Genomic DNA, 19,218 nt, shown 5'->3' on the forward strand with positions numbered 1-19,218 from the left:
CACCCACCCACCCAAGCATAAATGATTTTTCCCACATCAGGCAAGCGCCCCAGGAAACAGTACGTCATTATTGGGCCAGATTCCTCCTTGTGATGAACAAGGTTAAGGACTGTCGCGAGGAAGACACAGTCTCATTTTTCTGCAACAATTGCACGGACAAGGGAATCCTTAACGCCATAAGTCGCCGTGACATATCACGCTTCGCCGACTTGGCATCCATAGTACGAAAGTACTGTACGATGGAAAGCGCCTGGAAAACCAAAACAAAATTTTGGGATAATCCGGCTCCGGATATACACCCAGTCCGAAGTAAAAGGGTGCACTATCATAAGACACCCAAGTTAACTACAAAGAAGCAAAGACCCTCTATAGGGCATGGAACCGTATTGGAGGGATGGCTCAACGGACCCTGCAAAATTCATAGTACAGCGGATACCATACCAACACACAGCCTTAGAGCATGTTGGGTACTCCGGTAGGTGGCCAAAAGTGGTGAGGATCTTCTCATCCCAGATGCCACAGAGCACCATCCCGGGGATAACAATACGGTATTAACAGTCTTTGAAACCTTCGCATCAAATAATAGGCGCAAGCGAACACTCCGCAACCTTGCCGAAATCTACCATGTGGCAGCAATAAATCCATGGAGTGACACGGCTATTACCTTCAATGCCAGCGACGAACCTAAATTCCGAACTGCCCGAGCACCAGCTGCACTGGTCCTCAGTCCAATTGTGGACGGCTTTCGACTCACCAAAGTACTCATGGATGGCGGCAGTGGATTGAACCTCATCTATGATGAAACTCTTTAAAAAATGGAAATAGACTAGAACCGCATTGAGCAAAGCAGCACAACCTTCAAAGGAATCATCCCTAGTCGGGAAGCACGCTGTGCTGGGAAAATCACACTAGATGTGGTATTCGGCATGCCGGAGAACTATAGGTCCAAAGAAATTACATTCCAAGTGGCCCCGTTCAGTAGCAGATACCACGCCCTGGGAGGCGTTCACGATCTTCCAAGCTATACCCCATTACGGGTACATGAAGCTCAAAATGCCCAGGCCCAACGGAATCATCACTCTCGCTAGTGATCTGGACACAGCACTCCGCGCCGAAAACAAAACAGCCGCATTGGCCCTCGAGGCACTATCCTAAGCCCTTGCGGCCGATGAATTAACTGCGCTGCGCTCCACAGTGGACAGGGACGACGTGATACTTGACAAGAGATCCAAGTCCACCTCTTTTAAACCAGCGGATGAAATAGTCAAATTCCAAGTCCACCCAACGGACCCTACAAAAACAGCCTCCATCGGGGCACAGTTAAACCCCGCTGTGGACGCCGCACTACGAGAGTTCCTGCATGAGAATTGGGACATATTCTCCTGGCACCCCTCAGACATGCCAGGAATCCCACACAGGCTGGCCGAACACAGCCTTCATATTCTAAAGGGATTCATGCCGGTCAAGCAGACTCTTCGGCGTTTCTCTGAACCTAAGAGACAAGCTATGGGAGAGGAACTAGCCAAGTTATTGGAGGCCGGATTCATTAGAGAAATAAAACACCCAGACTGACTAGCAAACCTGGTGATGGTACCAAAGAAGGACAAATCCTGGCGCCTATGTGTCGATTTCAAGGACCTCAACAAGGCTTGCCCAAAGGATCCCTTCCCCCTCCCCCGCATCGATCAAATTATCGATGCTACCGCAGGACACGATTCATTGTGTTTCCTCGACGCATACTCCGGCTACCACCAAATCAAGATGGCGGAGTCCGACCAAGCTACAACGGCATTTATCACACCATACGGCCCCCTCTGTTTCAACACAATGCCTTTTGGGCTCAAAAACGCCGGCGCAACATATCAGCGCATGATTCAGACATGTCTGGAGAAACAGATCAGCAAAACAGTAGAGGCATACATAGATGATGTGGTCGTCAAAACCAAACACGTCGACTCTCTAATAGACGACTTGAGGCTCACATTCGACAACCTCCGAACATACGACATCAAGCTCAATCCAGAAAAATGTGTTTTCGGTGTACCAGTCGGAAAGCTCCTGGGTTTCATTGTCTCCAGTAGAGGAATTGAAGAAAATCCGGCCAAAATCCGAGCTCTGTCACAGTTGGCTATACCAACGGACCTCAAACAAATCCAGAAATTAACCGGATGTGTGGCGGCTCTAAGCCGCTTTATCTCCCGCTTAGGAGAAAAGGCATTACCCCTTTATCGCCTCCTTCGGTGCACCGAACACTTCGAGTGGACGGACGCTGCCACAACCGGATTGGAAGAAATAAAAGCCATACTGGCAACCAACCCAATCCTGGCCGCACCAAACATCGGTGAACCAATGTTGTTGTACATTGCGGCAACTCATCAGGTTGTAAGCGCAGTGCTCGTCGTCGAACGAGAAACGGACGGACATAAATTCCCCCTTCAAAAGCTGGTATATTATGTATCCACTGTCCTCACTCCATGCAAATCACGGTACCCACATTACTAAAAGATAGCCTATGCGGTATTCATGGCATCCCGGAAGCTGCGACACTACTTTCAAGAGTGTTCAATTAGAGTAGCCTCGGAAGTGCCACTTGATGATATTATAAACAACCACGACGCCACAGGCCGGATTGCCAAATGGTCCATTGAGCTCCTCCCATTCGACATAACATACAAAACCCGGAGAGCCATTAAATCACATGTATTGGTTGACTTTGTCGCCGAATGGACGGAAGCCGAACTCCCTAAAGAGTACGGCGCATACTCCAATTGGATCATGCACTTCGACGGCTCCAAAATGCTGGCTGGTCTGGGGGCTGCCGTCGTCCTGACGTCCCCAACCGGAGATACATTTCAATACGTACTATAGATATTGTATACAGACTCCAACAACACAGCCGAATACGAAGCCCTGTTACATGGTCTTCGGATGGCAGTCTCCATGGGCATTCAACGCCTGGAGGTGCGTGGGGATTCGAACCTCGCAATATCCCAAATAAATGGAGACTTCGATGCTAAGTATCCGAAGATGGCGGCCTATCACAACACCGTCCTAAAGATGTCAGCTCGGTTTGAGGGGCTCGAATTTCACCATGTGGCTCGGGAAAACAGTCAGGCGGTGGATATCCTCGCCCGCATCGGCGCAAAACGCGATGCAGTCCCCCCCAACATCTTTTTGGAGAGGTTGTTTAAGCCATCAGTGGTATGGGAAGGGGACACCGGTAACAATAGTCCGGACCTAGCCAAAATGCCCGATACCGAACACTCTGACATAATCGGAGGCTCTGCCACCGAAATAACACCTTCAGCCCACGTAATAATGGCCATCATCGCCCCGTGGATAGAACCATTCCTGGCCTACCTAACTAGGCAGGAACTTCCCGAGGACCAAAATGAGGCACGTTGCATAATGCGGCAATCTAAATCCTACAGGGTCCACGAGGGAGAGTTGTATAAAAAAAGCACTACCGGAGTCCTTCAAAGGTGCATCTCCGAAGAGGAAGGGCGGAAGCTTTTGGCAAAAATTCACGCCGGACTCGGCGGCCACCATGCCGCAGCCCGGGCCCTTGTGAGCAAGGCCTTCCGTACAGGTTTTTATTGGCCGACGGCCTGGGTAGATGCACAGGACTTGGTCCAACGATGCGTCGGTTGCCAGCTTTTTGCAAACCAAAGCCACATGGCACCCACCGCCCTCCAAACAATCCCCATTACCTAGCCCTTCGCAGTCTGGGGGCTTGACATGGTTGGACCCCTTAAAGGGGGAACCCATAAGAAAAAAATACTTACTGGTTATGCTGGATAAATTCACCAAATGGATAGAAGCCAAACCTGTTAAAACGGCCGAATCCGAACCGGTGATAGACTTCATATCCGGGGTTGTACACCGTTATGGCGTCCCCCACAGCATGATCACTGACAATGGCACGAACTTCACGGCCGACGAGGTAAAACTCTGGTGCAGCAACATGGGCATTAAGCTTGATTATGCCTCTGTCTATCACCCACAAACTAACGGCCAAGTTGAGCGAGTGTAGTGACCAGACCTCAAATGGTCCAATCTCTGTGCTCCGGTGTCATCCCTGGATCAGTAATGCTGACACCAAACAGTACTTGAAGGATTTATAACAGAGAGTAGCAATCACACACTTCTTACATCGAGTGTCTCAAAAGAGAACTTATTACAATAAATATGGCATAAGGCCATCTAATAACGATAACAGCGGAAGGCTTGGAAGGTAAGTGAGTCCATCAACTCCAACGGCATCACTGAGTACAGAACCACGACCTAAAAGCACCTTACTCGTCATCTGAAAAGTCTGCAACATGAACGTTGCAGCCCGAAACGGGTCAGCACATGGAATATTGTAACTCCCCGGATGTAATTTACCTTATATGTACCCCAACTCTTGCTGTTTCCGGCACTAAGTTATTTTTTCCTCGGGTTCGGGTTTTTGTCTCCGTGTGTTGTTGCCTGTGTCATGCATCTCATATCATGTCATCATGTGCATTGCATTTGCATACGTGTTCGTCTCATGCATCCGAGCATTTTCCCCGTTGTCCGTTTTGCATTCCGGCGCTCCTATCTCCTCCGGTGGTCCTTTCTACCTCTTCTCGTGTGTGGGGGTTAAAAATTTCCGGATTGGACCGAGACTTGCCATGCGGCCTTGGTTTACTACTGGTAGACCGCCTGTCAAGTTCCATGCCATTTGGACTTCGTTTGATACTCCAACGGTTAACCGAGGGACCGAAAAGGCCTCGTGTGTGTTGCAGCCCAACACCCTTCCAAACTGGCCCAAAACCCACCTAAACCCTCTCCATCGTCTAGAGCGTTCGATCACGATCGCGTGGCCGAAAACCGCACCTCATTCTGAGCTTCCTAGCTCCCTCTACCCCTATATATAGACCCCTCCTTCCAAACCCTAGATCTTTCGTCCCTCAGCGCGCCGGACACACCGCCCCGCCACTCAGTTCACGCCACGTGGCGCCGTAGATCCGCCGCTGCCGCCGGCCCGGGAAGCCCACTCCGGGCCCCCGAGGCCCATCCGCCGCCGCGCCGCCAGGGCGCCTCCCCGCTGCCCATCGCGTCCGCCGCCGCCTGCCGCTTCTCCTCGCCCGAGCCGGCGAGCTCCGGCCGTCGCACCGCCGCGGTCGCGAACGTCGGCGACCTCACCGCCCCGAGTGCCGCCACTCTCCTCCGGCACTGCCCCACCTCGCCGCCGACCACCGCCGCCACCGCGCCGCCCTCGACTTCCGCGCCGGCCGGCCTCCTTCTCGGCGCGCCTTGGTCTGGCTGCTGCTTCTTCTCCGGCGACCTCGGCGGAGAACCTCGGCAGCCGTGCCGCTACAGTGCTCCCGGGCCGGATCTGAGATCTATTTGGGACGGTTGACTTTTTATCCCCGAAACCCTAATTATTTTGCAAACTTTGGCATGATGTATCTCCGCATCCGTAGCTCCGATTTGCGTGTGTAGCATATCAAAATGTTCGTCTCAACGAGTACATCATTTCATCTCATTGCATCATTTTCATTTGAGCTCATCTTGATGCCCGAAATGCTGTTGGAATAGGGCTATGTGATAAACTTGGCAGATCTGTTTCATCAAATAGATATTTGTCATTTTTGCCATGATTAATGTGTGCATGATATGCTCCTGAGCTCTTCATGAGTTTTGTTATATGCCATGCCATCTTTACAGAGGTGCTTACCATGTATTTTTGTGATATGTGTGGTGACTAGCACAAGCTTGCAAAGTAGCGTATTCGGTAATGCTGATTTCAGGGACTTAGAATTTCTGTAAGTCCTTGTCCTGATTTTGTCATTATGCCATATGTTCATGTTGTTTCCTAGTGATCCGTGCCTCTTTTGAGGATGATCAGTAAGGATGATTTGTTAACATGGTGGTGCTCTATCCATCCATATCTTTGTTTGCAATTATGGAGCACCCTAGCTTGAGTCAATCGAGCTCTACTTTTGCTATTTCGTGAATCCTGGCAGATTGTTGACTTGTTAGCGATTTTGCCGAGGATGTTGCTATTGATCCGTGCATGCTATGTTGTTGTTCTTGCCATGTCTAGCTTCTATGCCATGTATTCTTGATGGGTGTATGCTTAGTTTGTCATGCCATGCTCTGTAGTGAGTGCATCGAGCTCGTGAACATGCCTACTCGTTAACTGATTTGCATGCTCCAGTTTTTCACTAAGTCTGAGATTTCTTTATGTTTTTGCCATGTTCACATGCTTGCAATTGTATTTTCTGATCCCTTTTGGCTCAAGGTCATTTACATGGGTTGTTGTGAAGATTACCTTACTTGAGACATTGCTTTCAATGCGGTTATGCCTCTAAGTTGTGCTTCGACACGTAGGAGATATAGCCGCATCGAGGGCGTTACAAGTTGGTAATCAGAGCCTTCCCCGACCTTAGGAGCCCCCTGCTTGATCGAATCGTTGGCGTTGTTGAGTCTAGAAAAAAATGTTTTGAGTCATTTAGGATTATATATATTGGAGAGTTTAGGAATTCTTTTTACTCCCCAGTCCCTTCATCGCTCTGGTGAGGCATCCTGACGTAGAGTTTTGACTCTTCTCTTCTCAAATTTCACTAAAAAAATTTAGGATCACGCGGGTATCTTGGAATTGTTCCGATTGATTTGTGACGAGAACATTGTTCTTGGTGCCTCCTGTCATTTGGGGGTTGTGGCAGTGTCCCGAGGAGTTGAGCTCCGAGGTGTTGTCGTCACAATTTTATCGTTGAGATTCTAGAATACCTGAATTTCGCCGACATCGAAAATCTCTTTTATGCAGTTGTTGGTGAGATAACCTCGACGCCACCCAGTACTGGGGCGGGAGTTCGGGAGTATTGCCATAACTTGTATAACAGATGCTTTTCGAAGGTTGAGGTAGACGATTTCCGAAGTTTTTCTCGGTTATGTGTTGAAGGATGGATACAGCTGGATGTAGGATTTGCTAGATTTGGGTGAGATATTATGCTTCCCCTGTATCCCCAACACCTGATTGCATAACCGGAAAGGTTCGGGAGTTTCATAGGTGGGAATTCTTGTAGCTCTAGTTCTTCTTCTGCGGATATTTGGTTTGAGATTGGGTGATCCTTACCGAGTATTCATTCTTGTTCCGTACCTTGTTGTTTTTCTTCTACCTCAATTCTAAGTGGCTTCTCAATTTATGGATATGTGACCATTTCGATTGGAATGCATTCGTTCATTTTGTTCGGATGTGAAGACTATATGTTGCAATTTCAACCTGTTTGATTCAGCTTCAATATTTGTCTGTCAATGTGCTAACGGATGTCAACCTATTCAGGATGGTTCCTCCAACACGCACGACTCCGAATCCTGATCCGCCACCACCACCTCCACCTCCAGAGGCATGGCAAGCTGTGATGGCCGCTACCAATGCAAACACGCAGCTGATCATGCAACTTCTTCAAGAGTGCAACCAAGGGAACCAGGGCCAAGGCAACAATCAGAATCACTCTGCTACACTCAACCAGTTCCTTGCTAACCATCCAAAGACCTTCAGCAATTGTGTTGAGGCAACAGACGTTGATGATTGGCTTGTGGACATATGCAAGCATTTCGAGTGCAGTAACGTCAGGCCTAAGGACTTTGTCAAGTTCGCTTCCTTCCAACTCAAAGACCAAGCTGCAGAATGGATTCAGCAGTACAAAGATTCAAGAGGAGGCCGTGTGATTACCTGGGATGAATTCCGTCAAGACTTCAAAGCTCATCATATTCCTCAGAGTGTGGTCGAGAGCAAGCGTGAGGAATTCTGCAACCTGAAGCAAGGCTCTATGTCTATCTACGAGTACAACAAGATGTTTCAGAAGCTCGCCCGTTTTGCTAAGCAAGACGTCTCTGACGAGAAAAGCATGATATACCAGTTCAGGGGTGGTCTCAAAGAAGAAATCCAGCTAGCTCTCGTTCTCTTTGAGCCCAAGAGGTACGATGAGTTTTACAACATGGCAATGAAGCAAGAGACTGCTCAACTGAAGTGCGATGCTTCCAAGAAGCGAGTCAGAGATGCAACTCCTTCTTCCTCAACTCAAGTGGCTAAGCAGTAGAAGTATTGGCTTCCTCCTCCTCCGTTCCGTCAGCCTTATCAGCAGAAGAGCAAAGGTCACAGTGGATCTTCCCACCCACCCAACCCTGGCTTTCAGAACAAGACTTCATCTCAAGCTCCAAGATCGAGTGCTCCGTATCACCGTCCGCTTTCAGAGGTCACGTGCAACAAGTGCCAACAGAAGGGTCACTATGCCAACAAATGCTTCAATCAGAGGCGTCTCCCTCCTCCTCCTCCTGTGAGATCGGCAAGTACAGTTGTGGTCAAGCATAACCCCAAGTCTACTAAGGTCAACTTGTTGAATGCAGCTCAGGCAGAGGACTCGCCAGATGTGATTATGGGTAACCTTCCTATTAATGACATTCCCGCAAGAGTTCTTTTTGATACTGGTGCATCTTTGTCATTTTTATCGAAGCCTTTTGCATCCATGCATGATGTGCATACTGTTGATTTGCCTAAGCCGATAGCGGTTTCTTCTCCGGGTTTGTTCATGAATACCAAAATGATGGCTCCGGATGTTACTATCACATTGGGCGATTACAAGTTTCTTTCTTCTCCAATGGTCCTTGGTAACTCGGATATTGATCTTATTCTTGGTATGGATTGGCTTTCTAAGCACAAGGCTCAGCTTGATTGTGCTGCCAGGCAGATTCAATTGACTCATTCGTCTGAGGATGTAATTGTCTTTGCCGCTAATGATGATACCATCCGTCTGTTTTCTCTCAATGAGAAGGGTGAACTGGATGCCATCTCTCAAATTCCAGTCGTTTGCGAATATCAAGATGTCTTTCCAGAAGAGCTTCCAGGAATGCCTCCGCACCGGCCAGTTGAATTCGTTATCGATCTTGAGCCGGGCACGGAACCTGTTTGCAAATGTCCCTACAAGCTTGGACCTGAAGAGTTGAAAGAGCTGAAGAAGCAACTCGATATTCAAGAGCGAATGGGTCTCATCTGACCTAGTTCTTCTCCGTGGGGTTGTGGAGTTCTTTTTGTGAAGAAGAAGAAGGATGGAACGGACCGACTTTGTGTTGACTACCGTCCATTGAACAAGAAGACTATAAAGAACAAGTACCCACTTCCCAACATCAACAAGCAACTCAAAGGTGCTCAAGTATTCTCCAAGCTTGATCTCCGTATGGGCTATCACCAGATTCGAATCCGTGAGCAAGATATTCCCAAGACGGCTTTCAGAACAAGCTATGGTTCATATGAATACAATGTCATGTCTTTTGGCCTCGTCAACGCTCCGCCGAATTTCTCTCGCATGATGAACTTCATCTTCAACGCTTACACAAATGACTTCGTCTTGGTCTACCTCGATGACATTCTGGTCTTTTCCAAGAACAAGGAAGATCATGCCAAGCACTTGCGTTTGGTGCTGGATAAGCTCATAGAACATCAGTTCTACGCAAAGTTCTCAAAGTGCGAGTTTTGGCTCGATGAGGTTCTCTATCTTGGGCATATCATCTCTGCCAAGGGCATAGCGGTGAATCCTGAGAAGGTGTCTGCAATTGTGAATTGGGAACCACCTCAGAACGTGAAGCAACTCCGCAGCTTCCTTGGTCTCGCAAGCTATTGTCAAAGGTTCGTTGAGAACTTCTCAAAGATCGCAAAGCCTCTTTCAAACCTTCTCCAGAAGCACGTGAAGTACATTTGGTCTCCTGAATGTGACATTGCTTTCAACACACTGAAAGAGAAATTAGTCACTGCTCCAGTTCTGACTCCTCCTGATGAATCCAAACCGTTCGAGGTCTTCTGCGATGCCTCTCTTCAAGGTCTTGGTGCAGTGTTGATGCAAGAGAAGAAAGTTGTGGCTTATACCTCTCGCCAGTTGAAGCCCAACGAGAAGAACTACCCCACTCATGACCTCGAGTTGGCGGCAGTTGTGCATGCTCTCTTGACTTGGAGACATCTCTTATTGGGAAGAAAAGTGGAGATCTTCACTGACCACAAGAGTCTCAAGTACATCTTCACTCAGCCTAATCTCAACCTCAGGCGGACTTGTTGGGTCGAAATGATTCAAGAGTATAATCTGAGTATCGAATATACTCCAGGAAAGGCCAATGTGATTGTTGACGCTTTGAGCAGGAAGGCTTACTGCAACAGTCTGATTCTCAAGCCTTACCAACCCGAGCTTTGTGAAGCTTTCCGCAAACTCAATCTACAAGTTGTTCCTCAAGGGTTCCTCGCCAACCTTCAAGTCTCTCCTACTTTGGAAGATCAGATTCGCGAAGCTCAACTTCTTGATGCTATGGTGAAGAAGGTGAAGATTGGGATTGTCAAGAGTCAACCCAAGTACAAGTGCTATCGCCTTGATGACAAGGATACTCTCTTCTTCGAGGATCGCATTGTTGTGCCTAAAGGTGACCTTTGTAAAGTCATTATGAATGAGGCTCACAATTCACTCCTCTCTATCCATCCTGGGAGTACGAAGATGTACCAGGACCTCAAGAAGGCTTATTGGTGGACTCGAATGAAGCGCGAGATTGCTCAGTTCGTGAATGAATGTGATGTCTGCAGAAGAGTGAAGGCAGAACACCAACGACCAGCGGGTCTCCTCCAACCTCTTGCCATTCCAGAATGGAAGTTTGACCACATTGAGATGGACTTAGTGACGGGATTTCCAAAGTCCAAGCGTGGCAATGATGCTATATTCGTTGTCATCGACAAACTCACTAAAGTGGCTCACTTTCTGCCTATCAAAGAGTCTATCAGTGCAGCTCAATTGGCGGAGTTGTATACCTCTCGGATTGTCTCTTTGCACGGCATTCCGCAGTTGATCTTTTCAGACCATGGCAGCATCTTTACCTCCAAGTTTTGGAATTCTTTTCAAAAGGCCATGGGCACCAACATCCGTTTCAGCACAGCTTTTCATCCTCAAACTAGTGGTCAAGTCGAGCGTGTCAATCAGATTCTCGAGGATATGCTCAGGGCTTGCATTATCTCTTTCGACATGAAGTGGGAAGATTGTCTTCCATATGCCAAGTTCTCCTACAACAACAGTTTTCAAGCAAGTTCAGGCAAGGCCCCATTTGAAATTCTCTATGGCAGGAAGTGCCGTACTCCTCTTAACTGGTCAGAGACCAGTGAACGTCAACTTCTCGGAAATGACTTGATCACAGAGGCAGAGGAAATGTGCAAGGTCATTCGTGATAACCTCAAAGCAGCGCAATCGCGCTAGAAGAGTTACTATGATAGTAAGCAGCGTGATTTGGCTTTCGAGATCGAAGACCATGTTTACCTCCGCGTCTCTCCAATGAAAGGTACTCATCGCTTCGGTATCAAAGGGAAGCTTGCCCCTAGATACGTGGGCCCTTTCAAAATCGTCAGCAAGAGAGGCGATCTCGCCTATCAACTCGAGCTTCCTTCAAACTTTGCAAATGTGCACGACGTGTTCCATGTCTCTCAGCTCCGCAAGTGCTTCAAGACCCCTGACCGCACCATCAACTTCGAAGACATTGATCTCCAAGAAGACCTCTCTTATCATGAGCACCTAGTTGCTATTCTTGAAGAGACTGAACGCAAGACTCACAATAAGTCAATCAAATTCCTCAAAGTCAAGTGGTCACACCATTCCGACCATGAAGCCACCTGGGAACGTGAGGATCACCTCCGTTCTGAGTACCCAGCATTTTTCCAGTCCTAGATCTCGGGACGAGATCCTTTCGTAGTGGTGGAGTGTTGTAACACCCCGGATGTAATTTACCTTATATGTATCCCAACTCTTGCCGTTTCCGGCACTAAGTTATTTTTTTCCTCGGGTTCGGGTTTTTGTCTCCGTGTGTTGTTGCCTGTGTCATGCATCTCATATCATGTCATCATGTGCATTGCATTTGCATACGTGTTCGTCTCATGCATCCGAGCATTTTCCCTGTTGTCCATTTTGCATTCCGGCGCTCCTATCTCCTCCGGTGGTCCTTTCTACCTCTTTTCATGTGTGGGGGTTAAACATTTCCGGATTGGACCGAGACTTGCCATGCGGCCTTGGTTTACTACCGGTAGACCGCCTGTCAAGTTTTGTGCCATTTGAACTTCGTTTGATACTCCAACGGTTAACCGAGGGACCGAAAAGGCCTTGTGTGTGTTGCAGCCCAACATCCTTCCAAACTGGCCCAAAACCCACCTAAACCCTCTCCATCGTCTAGAGCGTTCGATCACGATCGCGTGGCTGAAAACCGCACCTCATTCTAAGCTTCCTAGCTCCCTCTACCCCTATATATAGACCTCTCCTCGAAAATCCCGGATCCCCTCCTTCCAAACCCTAGATCTTTCGTCCCTCAGCGCGCCGGACGTGTCCGGGCGCGCCGGACACACCGCCCCGCCACTCAGTTCGCGCCACCTGGCGCCGTAGATCCGCCGCCGCCGCCGGCCCGGGAAGCCCACTCCGGGCCCCCGAGGCCCATCCGCCGCCGCGCCGCCAGGGCGCCTCCCCGCTGCCCATCGCGTCCGCCGCCGCCTGCCGCTTCTCCTCGCCCGAGCCGGCGAGCTTCGGCCGCCGCACCGCCACGGTCGCGAACGTCGGCGACCTCGCCGCCCCGGGCGCCGCCACTCTCCTCCGGCGCCGCCCCACCTCGCCGCCGACCACCGCCGCCACCGCGCCGCCCTCGACTTCCGCGCCGGCCGGCCTCCTTCTCGGCGCGCCTTGGTCTGGCTGCTGCTTCTTCTCCGGCGACCTCGGCAGAGAACCTCGGCAGCCGTGCCGCTATAGTGCTCCCGGGCCGGATCTGAGATCTATTTGGGACGGTTGACTTTTTATCCCCGAAACCCTAATTATTTTGCAAACTTTGGCATGATGTATCTCCGCATCCGTAGCTCCGATTTGCGTGTGTAGCATATCAAAATGTTCGTCTCAACGAGTACATCATTTCATCTCATTGCATCATTTTCATTTGAGCTCATCTTGATGCCCGAAATGCTGTTGGAATAGGGCTATGTGATAAACTTGGCAGATCTGTTTCATCAAATAGATATTTGTCATTTTTGCCATGATTAATGTGTGCATGATATGCTCCTGAGCTCTTCATGAGTTTTGTTATATGCCATGCCATCTTTACAGAGGTGCTTACCATGTATTTTTGTGATATGTGTGGTGACTAGCACAAGCTTGCAAAGTAGCGTATTCGGTAATGCTGATTTCAGGTACTTAGAATTTCTGTAAGTCCTTGTCCTGACTTTGTCATTATGCCATATGTTCATGTTGTTTCCTAGTGATCCGTGCCTCTTTTGAGGATGATCAGTAAGGATGATTTGTTAACATGGTGGTGCTCTATCCATCCATATCTTTGTTTGCAATTATGGAGCACCCTAGCTTGAGTCAATCGAGCTCTACTTTTGCTATTTCGTGAATCCTGGCAGATTGTTGACTTGTTAGCGATTTTGCCGAGGATGTTGCTATTGATCCATGCATGCTATGTTGTTGTTCTTGCCATGTTTAACCTCTATGCCATGTATTCTTGATGGGTGTATGCTTAGTTTGTCATGCGATGCTCTATAGTGAGTGCATCGAGCTCGTGAACATGCCTACTCGTTAACTGATTTGCATGCTCCAGTTTTTCACTAAGTCTGAGATTTGTTTATGTTTTGCCATGTTGACATGCTTGCAATTGTATTTTCTGATCCCTTTTGGCTCAAGGTCACTAAGGGAATTTTGTTAAGTGCTTTGAGTAGCTTCATGCCATTCCTTGCTTTGCCATGTTAATTTCCTGTAGCATGTAGTTTTCATGCTCTAAAGTGTGCTTCCTGATGTTAAATTCCAGACTTGTGTTAATTTCACTAAGTCTGAAACCTGTTATCATTTGCATTTTTGCCATGCTTGTTTGAACCTGTTAATGGATGTTTTAGCCGTAGCTCAGTGTTCATCTTTTGTTAAGCTTCATGAGTGGATCCCTGCCATGTATTTTGTTGTTATGTTTGAGTGCTGTAGTATATTTATCTTGATGCATTTAGATGGCTACTTGCTGATTATCGCAGACCGGTGCCATATTTGTTTTGCTTGCCATTTCCAAACCGTGCATCCGATTCCGGCGATCTTTATATCAATTTCAACCGAAATCACCTCACCTTTTTTGTGGCACTCTTGGATTTCCATGTTGAGGCCAGGTCCAATCATTCCTTGTCAAATCTTGCATATGCATTCCATATCGCATCCCGCATAGTATACCATGTTCGCATCATGTTTGAGCATTGCACGTGGTTGATTGTGTTCCTTTTGCTTGTTTGTCTTGTTTTGGTAGAGCCGGGAAACGAATTCGCTAATGGGGAGCCCGTTGAGTTCGCTTACGAGGATCAAGTCAACTCTGACAATTTTGCAGGCAAGATGATCATACCCTCAAAATCACTTCTATCTTTGCTTGCTAGATGCTCGCTCTTTTGCTATGCCTATGCTACGATACCTACCACTTGCTTTCATGCCTCCAAAATTGCCATGTCAACCTCTAACCCACCATGTCCTAGCAAACCATTGATTGGCTATGTTACCGCTTTGCTCATCCCCTCTTATAGCGTTTCTAGTTGCAGGTGAAGATTGGAGATCGTTCCTTGTTGGAACATTGTTTATTGTTCGGATATCACTATATTATCTTGTTATCTTAATGCACCTATATACTTGGTAAAGGGTGGAAGGCTTGGCCTTTTGCCTAGTGTTTTATTCCACTCTTGCCGCCCTAGTTTCCCTCATATCGGTGTTATGTTCCCGGATTTTGCGTTCCTTACGCGGTTGGGTTATAATGGGAACCCCTTGACAGTTCGCCTTGAATAAAACTCTTCCAGCAATGCCCAACATTGGTTTTACCATTCGCCACCTAGCCTTTTTCCCTTGGGTTTCGCGGACTCAAGGGTCATCTTTATTTTATCCCCCCCGGGCCAGTGCTTCTCTAAGTGTTGGTCCAACTGAGCGATGTCCGGGGCTACCAGGGGCAACTCTGGGCTGGCCTACCCGACGTCTTGCTCATCCGGTGTGCCCTGAGAACGAGATATGTGCAGCTCCTATTGGGATTTGTCGGCACATTCGGACGGTGTTGCTGGTTTAGTTTTACCATTGTCGAGGATGTCTTGTAACCGGGATTCCGAGCCTGATCGGGTCTTCCCGCTAGAAGGAATATCCTTCGTTAACCGTGAGAGCTTGTGATGGGATAAGTTGGGACTCCCCTGCAGGGATTTGAACTTTCGAAAGCCGTGCCCGCAGTTATGGGAAGATGGGAATTTGTTAATGTCCAATTGTAGATAACATGAAACTTAACTTAATTAAAACGAATCAACCGCGTGTGTAACTGTGATGGTCTCTTCTCGGCGAAGTCCGGGAAGTGAACACGGTGTTGGAGTAATGCTTGACGTAGGTTGTTCTAGGATCACTTCTTGATCATAGTTCTTCGTTCGTGCTTTGCCTTCTCTTCCCGCTCTCTTTTGCGAACAGGTTAGCCACCATATATGCTAGTCGCTTGCTGCAGCTCCACATATTACCTTGCCTTACCTATAAGCTTAAATAGTCTTGATCGCGAGGGTGCGAGATTGCTGAGTCCCCGTGACTCACAGTTTACTTCCAAAACCAGATGCAGGGACCGATGATACCGTTCTAGACGATGCGCGTGAGCTCAAGTGGGAGTTCGATGAAGACTCTCGTCGTTACTATGTGTCTTTCCCAGATGATCAGTAGTGGTGCCCAGTTGGGGCGATCGGGGACTTTGTCGCATGTGGGGGTTGATCTTTTATTTTGGTACCATAGTCGGACCATGAGTGTATTGGATGATTGTAATGTTATTCATGTATTTTTGTGACGTGGCGAGTGTAAGCCAACTATGTACATTTTCCCCTATTATCTATTTACATGGGTTGTTGTGAAGATTACCTTACTTGCGACATTGCTTTCAATGCGGTTATGCCTCTAAGTCGTGCTTCAACACGTAGGAGATATAGCCGCATCGAGGGCGTTACAAATATGCTGGCAATGTAACACATAGAGAGCAATGAACAGAAATATGCTATACTACATGCATATATGGCTGGTGGAAAGCTCTATGGTTACAGTTTTGCGTAAAGCCAATTTTTCCCTACTGCAAAGGAATAAATTTTATTTAACTATCATGGTGGTTGTTAAACATTGAGAGTGTAGACACCCTCTCAATCCCAATTAAACATCATCATTAAAAAAACCAACAAATTAATTAGAGTAACATGATGAGATTCACATGATAATCCAAGTACTAGACACTCAAGATGTCCATAACCAGGGACACGGCTAATCATGATTAGTATATACACTCTGCAGAGGTTTGCGCACTTTTCCCCACAAGACTCAATCTCCTCCGTTGGGATTCTCGCACTTCATGGTGTTTGAGAAACGGATGACCAAGACATAGTCTTTCAAAAGCGCTAGCACCTTACGATCGGGTAGACCGTTACACCTACTTTCCCCTACATCTGCTAGTCTACCACTGTAAGAGTTCGCACAACTTAATCAACTATGCTACAGCCCATAGTAGCTTGTGGCTGCACACGGAAGTTTCTAGTATGAATAATCTCATGATCCCTTTGAGCCTGGGTGGCGGTCCAAAAGAAAAATAGGCAATCGCTGGAATACCCAGGTGCCTCAATCCACCCATATGTGTGTTTAAGTTGCCACCTTAGATAAACCATTAATTTAACAATCTCACATATGTCATGGATACACTCACCCAATCCACGTCTACTAGCATAGCATGGCAATATAAGCAAATGTAGAAGTAACTCCCAAGGGTTTGATAATAACAGGTAATAGGTACTACCTCATCTACTTCCCAAAACCCGCAATTTAATTAGATCCTAATCATGCAATGTGTGAGGATTGATCTAATGCAATAAAACTGGGTACTAGGAGGTATGATCAAAGTGTTACTTGCCTTGCTAATGATCTGCAAAACCTAGCGATTCGAAGTAGCAAGCGGCGCACTCCGGGTACTCTATCGCAAACAAACAAGCATACAATAAGTACTCAACTAATGCACAGGTAAAACTCAAATAAGAGAGCTAACCAGAAAGTTTAACTTAAGAACTCCGGTTGGCAAAAAGAACCAAATCGAACGAAGCAACGAAAGACAAACGGCAAAAGAAACAAGCTTCGTTTAGTACTATGGATCTAGGTCAAATTTTACAAAGGTAAAAACTTGTTTGAGTTGGTTAAACAGAAAGAGGGTTTCGAGACGAAACTCCAGGCGCTTGAATTGCCTGATTCCGATAAATGAGCGAAAAGTTATACTAGAATGAAAATCGGATCAGAAATCGTGATCAGAAAAATCACGGAATAAATCCAAGAAAAAGAAAACCGACGAATAGATTAACGAACGAAGAATCATTATCTGGATCTAAACAATGAACGCGTTTGTTAAAACGAACGAACGAGCGAACGCTCGCTAATTAACTAAACCGAAAAAAACAATCTATCTAAAAAATGGATCTAAAAAACCGACAAAAAACCGACGGAAAAACTGAACAGTTTTTCTAAAAAAACGGCGGCGGCAGCGGGATCGACCTCGGCGGCGGCGGCGGGGCTCCGCCGCGACGCGGCGGCGGCGGCGGCTGGGCTCGGGCGCGGCTTAGGGTTAGGGCGGCGACGGCTTGGGCTGATTCGGGCCCCGAGGCGCGCTATATAAAGCCCCCCCCCCTGAGGATTCCGGGCCAAACATGGCCCGTAGTCGGTTCCCACTTTTTTAAAAAAATTATTATGCGCAGAAAAACAAACAAACGGAATACTAAACGGACTCCAAAAATCCCGAAATAAATTTTCCCCGGCCTCTAAAATCAAGCCGCACAGGATGAACATTTATTTGGGGCCTAAATGCAATTTTGAAAAATGTACATTTTTCCTAAATTCAAATAAAATAGCAAATAAATCCAAAATAAAATCTTATTTGATTTTATTATTAAATCCTTAATATTTATTTATTTGGGAAAGTCATTTTATTCCCTCTCTCATATTTTTATAATATAAATAATTAAAGATAAAATAAATAAAATCAAATGATCCTATTTTCAAAATTTGAGAAAACTCAAATATGAAAATAACGAAATCCCCAACTCTCTCCGAGGGTCCTTGAGTTGCATAGAATTTCTAGGATTAACCAAAATGCAAATAAATATGATATGCAATGATGATCTAATGTATAACATTCCAAATTGAAAATTTGGGATGTTACAAACCTACCCCCCTTAAGATGAATCTCGCCCTCGAGATTCGGGTTGGCTAGGAAATAGGTGAGGGTGGTCCTTCAGTAGATCTTCCTCTCGCTCCCAGGTGGCTTCATCCTCCGTGTGGTGGCTCCACTGAACTTTGCAAAACTTGATAACCTTGCTGTGGGTGACTTGGCTGGCATACTCAAGAATCTTGACTAGTTTCTCCTCATAGGTCAAATCACTGTCCAACTAAATCGCTTCCAGCGGCACTGTGTCTCTCAGCGGTATATCAGCCATCTCTGTGTGGCACTTCTTCAACTGGGAAACATGGAATACATCGTGAACTCCTGACAATCCTTCGAGCAATTTCAACTTATAGGCTACTTCTCCCATACGCTCCAAAACCTTGTATGGTCCTACAAAACGTGGCGCTAACTTTCCCTTAACTCCAAAGCGCTTAACTCCTCGAAGTGGAGATACTCGAAGATAAACTCTGTCTCCAACTTCGTAAACTGTCTCCTTGCGTTTCAAATCTGCGTAGCTCTTCTACCTGGACTGGGCTACCTTGAGCCTATCGCGAATCAATTTCACCTTCTGTTTAGACTCCTTAATCAGATCCGGTCCAAACAACTGGCGGTCTCCAACTTCATCCCACGACAATGGGGTCCTGCACCTCCTTCCGTACAAGGCTTCGAAAGGGGCCATCTTCAAACTGGATTGATAACTGTTGTTGTAAGAAAACTCTGCATATGGCAAATTGTCGTCCCAACTAGATCCGTAATCTAGGGCACAAGCTCTCAGCATATCCTCCAAAATCTGATTAACTCTCTTGTTCTGTCCATCTGTCTGCGGATGGAAAGCTGTACTGAACTCTAGCCTGGTACCCAAAGTTTCATGCAACTGATTCCAAAACTTTGAGGTAAACTGGGTTCCTCTAGCTGATACAATGCTCCTTGGAACTCCGTGCAGACATACGATCCTGGTCATGTATATCTTTGCCAACT

Source organism: Triticum urartu, chromosome 7, assembly GCF_003073215.2.
Source record: "Triticum urartu cultivar G1812 chromosome 7, Tu2.1, whole genome shotgun sequence".
NCBI classification, from domain to species: Eukaryota; Viridiplantae; Streptophyta; class Magnoliopsida; order Poales; family Poaceae; genus Triticum; species Triticum urartu.